Source organism: Miscanthus floridulus, chromosome 19 (assembly GCF_019320115.1).
Source record: "Miscanthus floridulus cultivar M001 chromosome 19, ASM1932011v1, whole genome shotgun sequence".
Lineage (NCBI taxonomy): Eukaryota > Viridiplantae > Streptophyta > Magnoliopsida > Poales > Poaceae > Miscanthus > Miscanthus floridulus.
Window position 1 is genome coordinate 7136427 of NC_089598.1, and position 13447 is coordinate 7149873.

General features: G+C 41.2%; 1 pseudogene; it reads left to right on the forward strand.

The window, feature by feature from the left end:
- LOC136526819 (protein ACCELERATED CELL DEATH 6-like) overlaps positions 1-13447 on the forward strand; it is a 39064-nt pseudogene that overhangs the window by 24606 nt on the left and 1011 nt on the right.

Here is a 13447-nt window from a genome sequence, read left to right on the forward strand (position 1 = left end):
GTGGGCACATTTTTCCCACTACCATGATTATTTTAAAAGATCAGGATATAGATGTGATACTAGGTATGAACTGGATGCATCAGCATAAGGCTGTTGTAGATACTTTGAATAGGACAATAAGGTTGAGTTTGCCAGACAGTAATTCTCAGCTTCTTATCTAACTTCCAATCTTAAAGAGATCAGTGGAAAAAGTTTATGCAACTTTCATCAAAGAGATTAGAGATATCCCTATAGTTTGTGAATTTCTAGATGTTTTTCCTGAAGATTTATCCGGTCTACCACCTGATAGAGATGTTCAGTTTGGAATAGATCTAAAGCCTAGAACAGCTCCGATCTCTAGGAGAGCTTATAGGATGCCTCCCAAGGAATTAGCTGAGTTGAAGACTCAGTTGCAAAAGTTGATTGATAAAGGTTTTATCCAACCTAGTTCATCACCTTGGGGATGTCCTGCAATTTTTGTGAAAAAGAAAGATGAGACCCTGAGATTATGTGTTGACTATCGTCCATTGAATGAAGTGATAATTAAAAATAAATATCCCTTACCTCGGATAGATTTACTTTTTGGTCAACTGGCTAGAGCCAAGGTTTTCTCCAATATTGATTTGAGGTCAGGTTATCATCAAATCAAAATTAAGCCTGAAGATATTCCCAAAATGGCATTTACCACCAGATATGGATTATATGAATACCCGGTAATGTCTTTTGGTTTGACGAATGCCCTAGCTCACTTCATGTATCTGATGAATTCAGTGTTAATGCCTAAGCTAGACAAGTTTGTAGGGGTCTTCATTGATGACATCTTAATATATTCCAAGAACAAGAAAGAACATGCTGAACATCTCAGAGTTGTTCTGACACGCCTAAGAGAACATCAGTTATATGCCAAGTTCAGTAAGTGTGACTTCTAGCTAAAGGAAGTATAGTTTTTAGGACATGTCTTGTCAGCTGAAGGAGTTGTTGTAGATCCAAGCAAAGTTAAGGATATACTAGATTGGAAACCACCAACCACTGTTCATCAGGTTCGAAGTTTTCTAGGAATGGCGGGTTATTACCATCGTTTTATTCTAGATTTCTCTAGAGTATCCAAGTCCATCACTAGATTGTTGAAAAACCAAGCTAAGTTTGTCTGGTCACCTAATTGTGAAGAAGCTTTCCAGACTTTGAAGAGATTATTAACCACTGCACCAGTGTTAGCACAGCCAGATATTGAGAAGTCGTTCAACGTTTATTGTGATGCTTCTGGTATTGGTATTGGATGTGTATTGATGCAAGAGGATCGAGTCATCGCCTATGCTTCCAGACAACTTAAGCGACATGAAGAACATTATCCAACTCATGATCTAGAGTTAGCAGCAGTTGTCCATGCTTTGAAGATTTGGCGGCATTATCTGCTTGGTAATACTTGTCATATTTATATAGATCACGAAAGTTTAAAGTATATCTTTACTCAATTAGAATTGAACATGCGGCAAAGAAGATGGTTGAAATTGATTAAAGATTATGACTTGGAGGTGCATTACCACCCTAGTAAGGCAAATGTGGTTGCAGATGCACTCAGTCGTAAGAGTCATTGCAATTGCATGACCGTGAAGACAATGGATCTAACTTTATGTCATGAGATGGAAAAGTTGAACATAGAGATAATTCAACAAGGTAGTTTGACCAATATAACTGTTGAATCAACTATTCGAGACTAAATTATTGCCGCTCAGAAAGAAAACAAGGGTATAGCCCATATCAAAGAAAGAGTCGGGAATGGAAAAGCGGCATGCTTCAGAATAGATGATGCAGGTGTGCTATGGTTCAAGAATCGCCTTGTGGTACCAAAGGTTCCTATGTTGCGATAGTCGATTCTTGAAGAGGCTCATACCACCAGGTTCTCTATTCATCCGGGAAGTAATAAAATGTACCATGACTTGAAACAGAGATTCTGGTGGACCAAAATAAAGATAGAGATTGCTCGATACATAGCCAAGTGTGATACTTGTCAAAAAGTAAAAGCTATACATTTGAAGTCCGCTGGAGAGTTACAGCCATTGCCTATTCTAGCTTGGAAGTGGGAGGATATTAGTATGGACTTTATCGCCGGTCTACCCAAGACATCAAAAGGTTTTGACTCAATATGGGTTATTGTAGATCGACTAACTAAGTTAGCACATTTTCTTCTAGTCAAGAGTATATATCCCACTATCCAATATGCCAAGTTGTATTTAGCACGAATCGTGAGCTTACATGGTGTACCAAACACCATTGTGTCGGATAGAGGTACACAGTTTGTCTCCAACTTTTGGAAACATTTGCATGCTTCGTTGGGTACCAAACTTCTGTATAGTACCGCTTATCATCCATAGACTAATGGTCAGACTGAAAGGGTAAATCAAGTACTTGAAGATATGTTAAGGTGTTGTGTCCTTAACTATTCCAATAAGTGGGATGAATATTTGCCTTTGGCTGAGTTCTCATACAACAATAGTTATCAAGAGAGCATTAAGATGACTCCATTTGAAGCACTCTATGGTCGTAGGTGCAGAACCTCGCTAAATTGGTCTAAACCCGGGGAAAGATGGTTCTTTGGAGTTGACCTTGTAAAAGAAACAGAAGAGAAGGTTAGGCAGATACAAAATAATTTGAAGATAGCTCAGTCCCAACAAAAGAGTTATGCAGATAAACAACGTCGACCATTGGTGTTTAAGAAGGGAGATTATGTATATCTGAAGGTATCACCAATGAAGGGAGTCAACTATTTCGGTGTTAAAGGCAAGTTGGCACCTCGGTATATTGGACCATTTCAAATTTTGGAGAGGTGTGAAAAGGTGGCATATCGCTTGAAGTTACCGGAACATCTCTCAGCTGTACACGATGTGTTCCATGTTTCCCAATTAAAGAAATGTCTTCGAGTGCCTGATCAAAATGTTGATATTGAAGGAGTAGAACTTGAACCTGATTTGACCTATTCCGAATATCCTATCCAAGTTCTGGATTAGAAAGACCGTGTCACTCGAAGGAGGACAATCAAGTTCTACAAGATACAATAGAATCAACATTCCGAAGAAGAAGCTACTTGGGAATCCGAAGATTACTTGCTAGAATAGTTTCTGGAGTTCCTTGCTTCTATATAAAATACTATTAGTTGTACTCTGTCTTTACGAACCATGTTTTATGAAAGGACCTTAGCTGTTTTATGGTCAAGTTTAGAATGTTTTTTCTTGACACATTTCCTTTTCCATTACTTTATCCTAGGACTTTAAATCTCAGGATGAGATTTCTTTTAGGGGGAAAGGTTGTAACACCTCTGGTGTTTTAAACACTAAAATATGCCATGTCATCATATGCATTGCACATCATCCTTGTGTTAGTGAAAACTTTGATATGCATTCACTAAAACAAGTTTACTTTATGATTATATGTGTTGACTTGTAAGGGATGAATCAAGTTCATAACTTTAGTGTTAAATTGGGATTCCAAAACCCTAATTCCAGCATTTAAATTCTACCCTGGAAAACCTAATTCAAAATCTAAGCACATTTTGGGGTTGAGCCTAAAAGGAAAAATGTAGAGCTTGTCAATGTGTACAAAGTTGGTTTTTAGAGTTTTCAAAGTTGTTATATAAAATTTGAAGTAATTTGAAAGAGGATAAATTCTTAAAGCGTCCCCTTTTGATTTTAAACTTGCATTTTCAAATGTAGACAGAATTTGGGTATGGTTATTAAAGTAAAGTTGTAGAACTTTGAATTTGGAGCAACTTTTATTTTTGGAGATTTTTGAGTTTCCATACAAATTTGAGAGTAATTTGAGAAATGAAGCGAGTGGCAATTCGGTAATTTACTTGAACAGTGCAAGCAGGCAGCTCTCGCCACCGACCAGCTTCCACCGGCTTCCACGCGCGTCCGCGAGCGCCACCTCCTGCTTTGACATGTCCACGTTGCCATAACGTGTCGAGAGCACCTGTTTCGCCGCTCTTTGCTCGCCTGATAAGCTCCCTCCCGTCGCTCTCTCCCTTCCTCTGTTTCCCCTCAACATCGCCCAGCTCCGACGAGCTCGCGCCGGAGTCACAAAGCTCTCCTAGCCTCAATTGAGCATGTCATCGCTTCGCCTGCTCCTTGCGAACCTAGCCGAACCGTAGTTGCCGCTTGGACCAATAAAAGTCGGGTGATTACCTGTCACCTACGAGATATAATCATGTGGAGTAATAAATCTAGACCGGGCGGACTCGGTGTATGAGAGCCACAAGACATGGATGTCTTGTGAGTGGGTTCTTTCCACCTGTGTTGGTTAAGAACCGTCCGTTGTTGAATTGCATGAGGTAAGACTTTGTAGTACTGGCCACATACTCCGGTAAGCCTAGACTTGGCTATTCTATTACGAGAATAGCTACTCGCGCACTGGGAGTGGAGAGATGCGAGAGTAGCGTGTACCCACGTGGCAATGGGCTGGATTGGTGGAGTACTATGCTCTCGAGTGGTGCGGACCCGTTCTTGTTTTAGAGAATCTGAGGGTAGGTTGTATATGTAGGTCAGGGACCTACATATGTCGTGTGGTTGGGAATCCCCAGCTGGGTTATAATTGGTTCAAATCATCATTGCTCCTCGGTTATGGAGACTCAACTCACTTTTCATCATCGTAGTTAACAAATGGAACTTGAGTAGGATTTAAGAAAGAGTTTGATATGAAGTTCATGATCTCAATATGGATCATGTCAGCTTTATATATGATCTGTATAAAGATTTCAATGTTGAAAGAAAGAATCTTGTTAGAGAGCTTTTATGCAAAAGAACTTTGATTTTTGCTAAAGCCTTACCTTAAATCCCCGAGCCTGCATTCCTGAGTCTTCTCCGTTTTTACGTCGGTTAAGTCTTGTTGAGTACTTTTGTACTCAGGGTTCTTTAACCCTTGTTGCAGGTGAGCCTCATGAGCAGGTCTGCCTTGGACCGTGCTGCATGACAGTTGTTCAAATCGAAGATGACAAGTAAATGTGTGGCCCTTGGGCAGGGCACTTGAATTGTGTATTTTGTTTTATGTTACTTAGGCTACTCCACTACTATGGTTTGTAATAATAATCGTACTTGGTTTGTGAAACAACTGTTTTGTAACTAAGTTATTGTAAGACTTCTGCTATTTTACTCTGATGTAAATTAATGAATAAACTATTGTAATACTGCAATGACTCTGTAATGGATCCTGCTCGGAAGAAATCGTGGATGATTCGGGTTTCCTGAGGACACCCGATAGGCTTCTTAAGTTACCGGGAACATATGCATAGTCGTCAGAAGTCATTAGACAATGATAGGTGCATGTGGACCCTATAATTTCGGAGGTTCTGCCACAGTTCACAAGCCCACACATGTCATATGCTACCACTAAACCATATCAATCATATAAGAAATAGTGGTACCATACAAGCTTCAGATTCATTTGATTTTCATGAATGATCCTAAGACATGATAGGAATAACTAGATGCACTAAACAAGTCCTTAGCAATGGATGGGTGACATGTCAATCAACTTTACCTTACTTTGCTCGAAGGAGAGGCATGTCATATAATGGGGGTGCATCAACACATATGTGAGAAGTCAAGTATGTTTAATTTATTCCTTAGCTTGCAAAACCTTTTCTCATCAAGTGGCTTGGTGAAGATATCGACAAGTTGATCATCGGTGTCCACACTCTCAATACAAATATTCCCTTTTTGTTGGTGATCTCTTATGAAATGATGGCGGACATCAATGTGCTTTGTTCTTGCATGTTGAACCGGGTTGTTGGTGAGCTTCACGGCACTTTCATTGTCACATAGCAATGGCACATGCTTGAACTTGATTCCAAAATCATTCAAAGTGGCCTTCATCCAAAGAATTTGTGCACAACAACTACCGGCGGCAATGTATTCGTCTTCGGCGGTTGAGAGTGCAACACTATTTTGCTTCTTTGATGACCAAGAAATAAGTGATCTTCCCAATAGTTGACATGTCGCCGATGTGCTTCTTCTCTCAACTTTGCATCCCGCATAGTCCGAATTGGAATATCCAATAAGCTCAAACCTTGCACCTTTGGGATACCACAAACCAACATTTTGTGTATGCTTCAAGTACCTCAATATTCTCTTTGTTTCCTTCAAATAACTTTCTCTTGGTGAGGCTTGGAATCTTGTACACATGCATACACTAAACATCACATCTGACCTTGATGCGGTCACATAGAGTAGGCTTCCAATCATACACCTATACATCTTTTGATCCACCATATTGCCACTTGCGTCGCTATCCAAGCTTCCATTTGTCCCCATAGGTGTACTAATGGCCTTTGCATCTTCCATTTTAAATTTCTTAAGCATGTCTTTGATGTACTTGCCTTGACTCACGAATGTACCATTCTTTAATTGCTTGATTTGAAGACCAAGGAAGTAACTAAGCTCTCTAAACTCCTCATAAAAATCTTGATTGGTTGATACAAAAATGATGTCATCAACATAGATTTACAATATAAATAAGTCATTGCCTATCTTCTTGGTGAAGAGAGTGGTGTCAACCTTTCCCATCTTGAACCCTTTAGAGAGTAGAAAATCTCTCAATCTTTTATACCATGCTCTTAGTGCTTGCTTCAAGCCATACAAAGCCTTTCTTAACTTGTAAACATGGTTGGGTTTCTTCTCATCTTCAAAACCAAAAGGTTGCTCAACATACACAAGCTCATTGATGTACCCATTGAGAAATGCATTTTTCACATCCATTTGGTATAACTTGATGTTATAGGCATAAGCATAGGCTAACAAGATCCTAATTGCTTCCAATCTTGCAACCGGGGCATATGTCTCTCCAAAGTCAAAACCTTTAACTTGAGTGTAACCTTGAGCCACTAGTTTTGCTTTGTTCCTTACAACTATCCCATCTTGATCTTGCTTGTTTCAAAAGACCCACTTTGTTCCAATCATATTATGATCCTTAGGCCTCTCAACTAGCTTTCATACTTGATTTCTTTTGAAGTTGTTTAGCTCTTCATGCATGGCATTTACCCAATCAACTCCTTCAAAGCTTCATCTATCTTCTTTGGTTCATTGGATGACACAAATGAGAAGTGTTCACAAAATAATGTTAATCTTGATCTTATTTGCACACCTCTTGAGATATCACTAATTATAGAATCCAATGGATGATCTCGTGCAACATTGGTTGACACAAATGAGAAGTGTTCACAAAATGATGGCAATCTTGATCTTGTTTGCACACCTCTTGAGATATCACCAATTATAGAATCCAATGGATGATCTCGTGCAATATTGGTTGGTTGGAGCACTTGCACTTGATTGCTTGAATTTGATTGATCACTAGGTTGAGATGATGAACTAGCCACTTGTTGTTGATCTTGCACCTTATCATCACTTGCACTTGCTTGACCTTGATCATGAGAACCACTAGCTTGCACATTTGAGTTAGAGAGCACTTGATTCTTGTCATCTTCAACATCAATCACCTCTCTAGGCCTTATGTCACCAATGTCCATGTTTTTCATTGCATTGACCAATTGAGTACCTCTCACATCATCTAGATTTTCATCTTCCTCTCGTGAACCATTAGTTTCATCAAATTCCACATCATGCACCTCCTGAAGAGTACCACTAACCAAATTTCAAACTCTATAAGCCTTGCTAGTAGTTGAGTAACCAAGCAAGAAACCTTCATCACATTTCTTCTCAAACTTGCTCAATCTTGTGCCTTTCTTTAATATATAGCATTTGCAACCAAAAACCCGAAAGTATGCAATATTAGGCTTTCTTCCATTCAAGAGCTCATATGGTGTCTTCTCCATCATGGGATGACAATAAAATCGGTTTCTATAGTAGCAAGCCATGTTGATTGCTTCGGCCCAAAATGAATGACTCACATTGTACTTACTTAACATTGATCTTGCCATGTCAATCAAGGTTCTATTCTTCCTCTCAACTAGGCCATTTGATTGTAGAGTATACTTAGCCGAAAATTGATGTCTAATCCCAAACTCATCACACAAATCATTAACTTTTATGTTCTTGAACTCACTTCCATTGTCACTTCTCACTTTCTTGATGGTGGTCGCAAAGTCATTGTGAATTCTCTTGATGAATGTCTTGAAGGTTGCAAATACATCACTGTTGTCAACAAGAAAGAACACCCAAGTATATCCAGTGAAATCATCCACAATCACAAATCCATATTTGTTTCCACCAATGCTAGTGTATGTGGTTGGTCCAAACAAGTCCATGTGCAACAACTCAAATGCCTTAGATGTACTCATCATGCTCTTCTTAGGATGTGTGTTATCAACTTGCTTTTTGGCTTGACATGCACTACATAGCTTATCATTCTCAAATGTGACATCTTTCAAGCCTCTAACTAGATCATGCTTAATCAATTTGTTCAATTGTTTCATTCCAACATGACCAAGCCTTTTATGCCATAACCAACTCATGCTAGACTTAGTGAGCAAACATGTTGACAATTGAGCTTCTCTAGCATTGAAATATCAACCAAGTATAGATTCTCATATCTAAATCCTTTGAATATCAAGTTAGAGCCATCTACATTTATGATCTCTATATCATCCACACCAAATATGCACTTCAAACCAAGATCACATAATTAAGCTACCGACAATAGTTGAAGTTCAAGCTCTTTACTAGTAGCACATTAGAAATGCTCAAGTCATCGGATATTGCAATCTTACCAAGCCCCTTGACCTTGCCTTTGCCATTGTCACCAAATGTGATACTATCAATCCCATTGCTATCATTTTTATTGATTGAATTGAACATTCTTGAATCACCGGTCATGTGTTGTGCGCACCCACCATCAAGCACCCAATGCCTTCCTTCGGCTTTATAATTGACCTACAAAAGAAGATCAATTCTTTTTAGGTACCCAAACTTGCTTGGGTCCTTAAAGGTTAGTTGCCATGGTCTTTGGTACCCAAATGGCCTTCTTCTTTGGGACCACAATTGGTGTACCAATGAACTTAGCCTTCACACCATTGACACCCTTAACAAGCATGTAACAAGAATCAAATCTAATTGAGGATACATTAGGTTGTTTGTTCTTGTTAGTCTTGCTATATTGCTCTATATGCCCACCTTGCTTGCATCTATTGCAAAACCAACAATTATCCTTCATAAAGCTAACTTTGGGAGTGACAAAGGCCGCCTTTCCTTTCTTGGGGGTATAGCCTAATCCCTCTTTATTGAGAGAAAACCTTTGGCTACCCAAACACTTTAGCAAGCGAACATCTCCACCATAGGCATTGCCTAAGGCACGAGTGAGCTCATTCACCTCCTTGAGGGCCTTATTTTCCACCATTAGTGAGGCATCACAAGTGAAACCATTACTCAAAGGTAAAGTAGAAGTGGTACTGCTACAAGAGGGGTTAGTGGGAGCAACAACAATGGGCTTATAAAATGATTCAACAATAATATCACATGTTAGTCCCACATCACAAGACGCAATCACTTGCTCCTTCTTGGCTTCCTCCTTCTTGACTTGCTCGATGAGAGAGGAGTGAGCCTTTTCAAGCTTGGAGTGAGCTTTGCCAATCTTCTCATGGGCTTCCATTAGCTTCTCATGAGTGGCATTGAGCTCATCAAAGGATTGCTCAAGAAATTTGACTTTCTTGTGTAATTATTTGCACTCCTCTTTCTTCATCTCAAGACAAGTGTGGGCATTCTCCAACATGTCCATGAGAGCCTCCTTAGAGTCATCCTCGTCATCATCATCGTCGTCATCACTCCTACAATCATCACTTTCATAAGCATCATCATCACTTTCATCATATTTTACCATGGTGGGTTTTGCCATAAGGCAAGTTGATGAAGTGTCGAAGATAGAAGGCTTGTTGCTGATGGCTATGCTTGCAAGTTCTTTCTTCTTGGATTTCTTATCATCATCACTTGAGTCATCATCCTTTGAAGAAGCATCACTATCCCATGTCACCACATAGCCACCACCCTTCTTCTTTTGGAAGGTCATCTTTTTCTCCCTCTTCTCTTTCTTCTCCTTCTCCTTCTTTTGCTTCTTCTTCTCATCCTCATCATTGTCACTATTGTAGGGACAATCCGCTATAACATGATCGGGACTCTTGCAATTGTAGCATCTTCTCACATATTCTTTGCTCTTGGTATGATCTCTTCTCTTTCTTGCACCATAGCCCTTCTTCTTCATGAATCTTCCAAACTTGCGCACAAAGAGAGCCATGGCCTCATCATCAATGTCACTAGTATCTTCATCATCACTTGATTCTTGCTTCTTTGACTTGCCCTTGTTCTTGGATGATGAGCTAGCCTTGAATGCTACACTCTTCTTTTTTTGTCTTCATCTTCCTTCTTCTCATCCTTGTCAACCCCCTTCCTTTCCACACGGTATGTCTCTTGTGTCATGACATCACCTAGTACTTGGTTAGGGGTGAGTTGCTTCAATCCTCCTCTAATGATGATCAATCTCAATATCTCAAATCTAGGAGGTAAGCACATCAAGAACCGATGAGAGACATCGTCATCATTGATCTTCTCTCCCAAAGCCTTCAAGTCATTGACAATTACTTGCAATCTATGGAACATCTCCGGAATACTCTCATCATCCTTCATCTTGAAGCTTGTCAACTTGTCCTTGAGGATGTATAGCTTGGCACTTTTCACTACCGGTGTGCCCTCATAGGTCTCCTCCAATCTCTTCCACACTTCACTAGCTTTTTTACAATCCTTGATTTGCTCAAACACCTTGAAATCAATGGCATTGTAGATAGTGTTGAGAGCCATTGTATTGCATTGCTTGTTGCCCTGGTCGGTATTGGTGAGATTATCCGGATCAAGAATCACATAGTCACTCTTGGTCACATCCCACACTTGATCATTGATTGAACCAAGATACATCTTCATCTTTCTCTTCCAATAGTCATAGCATGTGCCATTAAAGAACGGTGGTTTGCCCTCCACATGGTTGAACACAACTTGAGCCATAATTTGACACCGAGGTTGTTAAGCCTTCAATCAAACGGTGATCACGGCTCCGATACCACTTGAAAGGTACTAATATGGCTAGAGGGGGGTGAATAGCCTATTTAAAGATTTACAAACCAACTAGAGTAATTGATTAGTACAACAAATGGCATAATGCAATTTTGCTCTAGCTCTACAAGGGTTGCAAGCCACCTATTCCAACAATTCTATTAGCTATGATCACTATCACACACAACAAGCTAGGTCACTACTCACTAAGCTAGTGTGCTCTCAAAGACTAACTAAAGAGCCACATTAACCAAACTAACAAGCTCTAAAAGACTAACTACACTAAAGAGCTTGACAACTAGTTTGTGAGAATGTAAATGAGTGAGTAGGGTGATTATATCATCACGTAGAGGAGTGAACCAATCACAAGATGAACACCAATTCAATCACCGGAAGAATACCAAGGGGTAAGAGACAACCAATTTTTCTTCCGAGGTTCACGTGCTTGCCGGCACGCTAGTCCCCGTTGTGTCGACCAACACTTAGTGATTCGGCGGCTAATAGGTATCACACACCTAGCCCACCACAAGAGGCGCCATAAGAACCTATCCACAAGTGAGGTAACTTAATGACACGGGCAATTTACTAGAGCTACCTTGCGGCTTTTCATCAGCGAAGGTGCAAGACCCCTCACAATCACCGGAGCCGACCACGAACAATCACAAACACGTACCGAAGCTCCTCCGCTGCTCCAAGCCATCTAGGTGGCTACAACCACCAAGAGTAACAAGAAATTCGCAGCCACAACGATTCCCAAATGCCACTAGATGCAATCACTCAAGTAAATGCACTTGGAATCACTCCCAATCTCACTATGATGATGAATTAATGATGGAGATGAATAGAAGGTGTTTGCTTAGGCTCATAAGGATATCAAGTATGTCAAAGTGCCAAGGGATAAAGCCAAGGGCTATCCAAAGTCTATTTATAGACCCTCCAAGAAAATCCAACCGTTACACAGCTCGAGGGTGATCGGACGTTGTGACCGGACTCACCCCAGAGTCCGGTCAGGTGTGTTCGGTCGCACCTGCCAGCGCGCCACGTCTCCTTTATTCAAATCGGACCGTTGCTGCCTTCGCGCGCCCGCACACGCCGATGACCGGACGCGTCAGGTCCTAGGTGACCGGACGCGCCGGTGAGTCCGATCAATAATTTCCGCGAATAGCTCAGCTACGTCAGTGTACGTCACGCTCGACCTGACACGCGCCCTGCGCGTCCGGTCGCGTGAACTTATCAGCGTCCGATCGTGAAGATGAGCCATGCCCTCTCTGCTGCTTGTGACCGGACACTGCCTAGGGTCAGGTCCCGCGTCCGGTGCAGCGTCCGGTCAGGGACCGACACCGCTTTTTCTTTTTCTATCTCCACAACCGCTTCGCCCTTACTTTCAACTTGCTAACCACAAAGTGTAGAACTTGTGTGCACGTATGTTAGTATTTTTCAAAGCATTTTATAAGGGACAAAGTTAGCACACTAGGTTACTAAATGCATATGCAAAAGTCATGTCACCTAGTGGCACTCGATAAACCGTTTAGCCAAAGATTTTCCCTCTTTATAGTACGGCTATTGATCCTAAGTCGCTCACACCCTCTATGGTGTCTTGAGTGCAAAACAAAAACCTATCATATACCTTTGCCTTGATCCTCTCGATTTTTTTCTTCTCTTTCTTCTTTTTCAAGTTGAGCATTTGATCATCGTCACATGTGACTATCTCATCATTTCATGTGATCATCACCATCTCTTGAGTGTCAACATGCTCCACACTTAGATTGCACCGACCTAACTCATATCATAACTCATGACAAAAGTTAATGCTAGGTTTCATCAATTATCCAAAATCAAACTAGGACTTTTATCTGGGTGGCTTACCGTCGCCATTTATTATGTACAAAACGCATCCTCACTTTTGGGGATGGTCAGGGTCACCAGCGAGGCTTCTGCTGGATGCTAACGAGTCGATGGCGTATCAGCCGGACAAGGGAGGGTTGTATCCCATACACGTCGCTGCGGGGGCTGGCAGCCTCCGCGTGGTGAGGCCCTGCTGTGGAGATGCCGAGACTGCGCCACCCTGCGAAATGCCAAGGGAAGGACGTTCCTCCACATCGCTGTCGAGGAGGGTCACTACAACGTGGTCAGATATGTGCGCCAACAGAGCCAAGGCAGCAGGCAGCAGGCAGCACAAGAGCCCTGCTGATGCTGCAGTTTCACGAGTGTTGTCCTCGATCCTGAATGCGCAGGACATCAACGGGGACACTGCACTGCACCACGCTGTCCACGCTGGGAACTGGGCAGTCTTCTTCTGTCTAGCTCGGAATCAAAGGTTACGTTTGGATGTACAGAACAAGGAGGGCATGACACCTATTGATGTTGCATGGAGAGAGATGCCTTTAAAGGTTTATTATGCATGGGTAAGAGATTTTTAACTAATC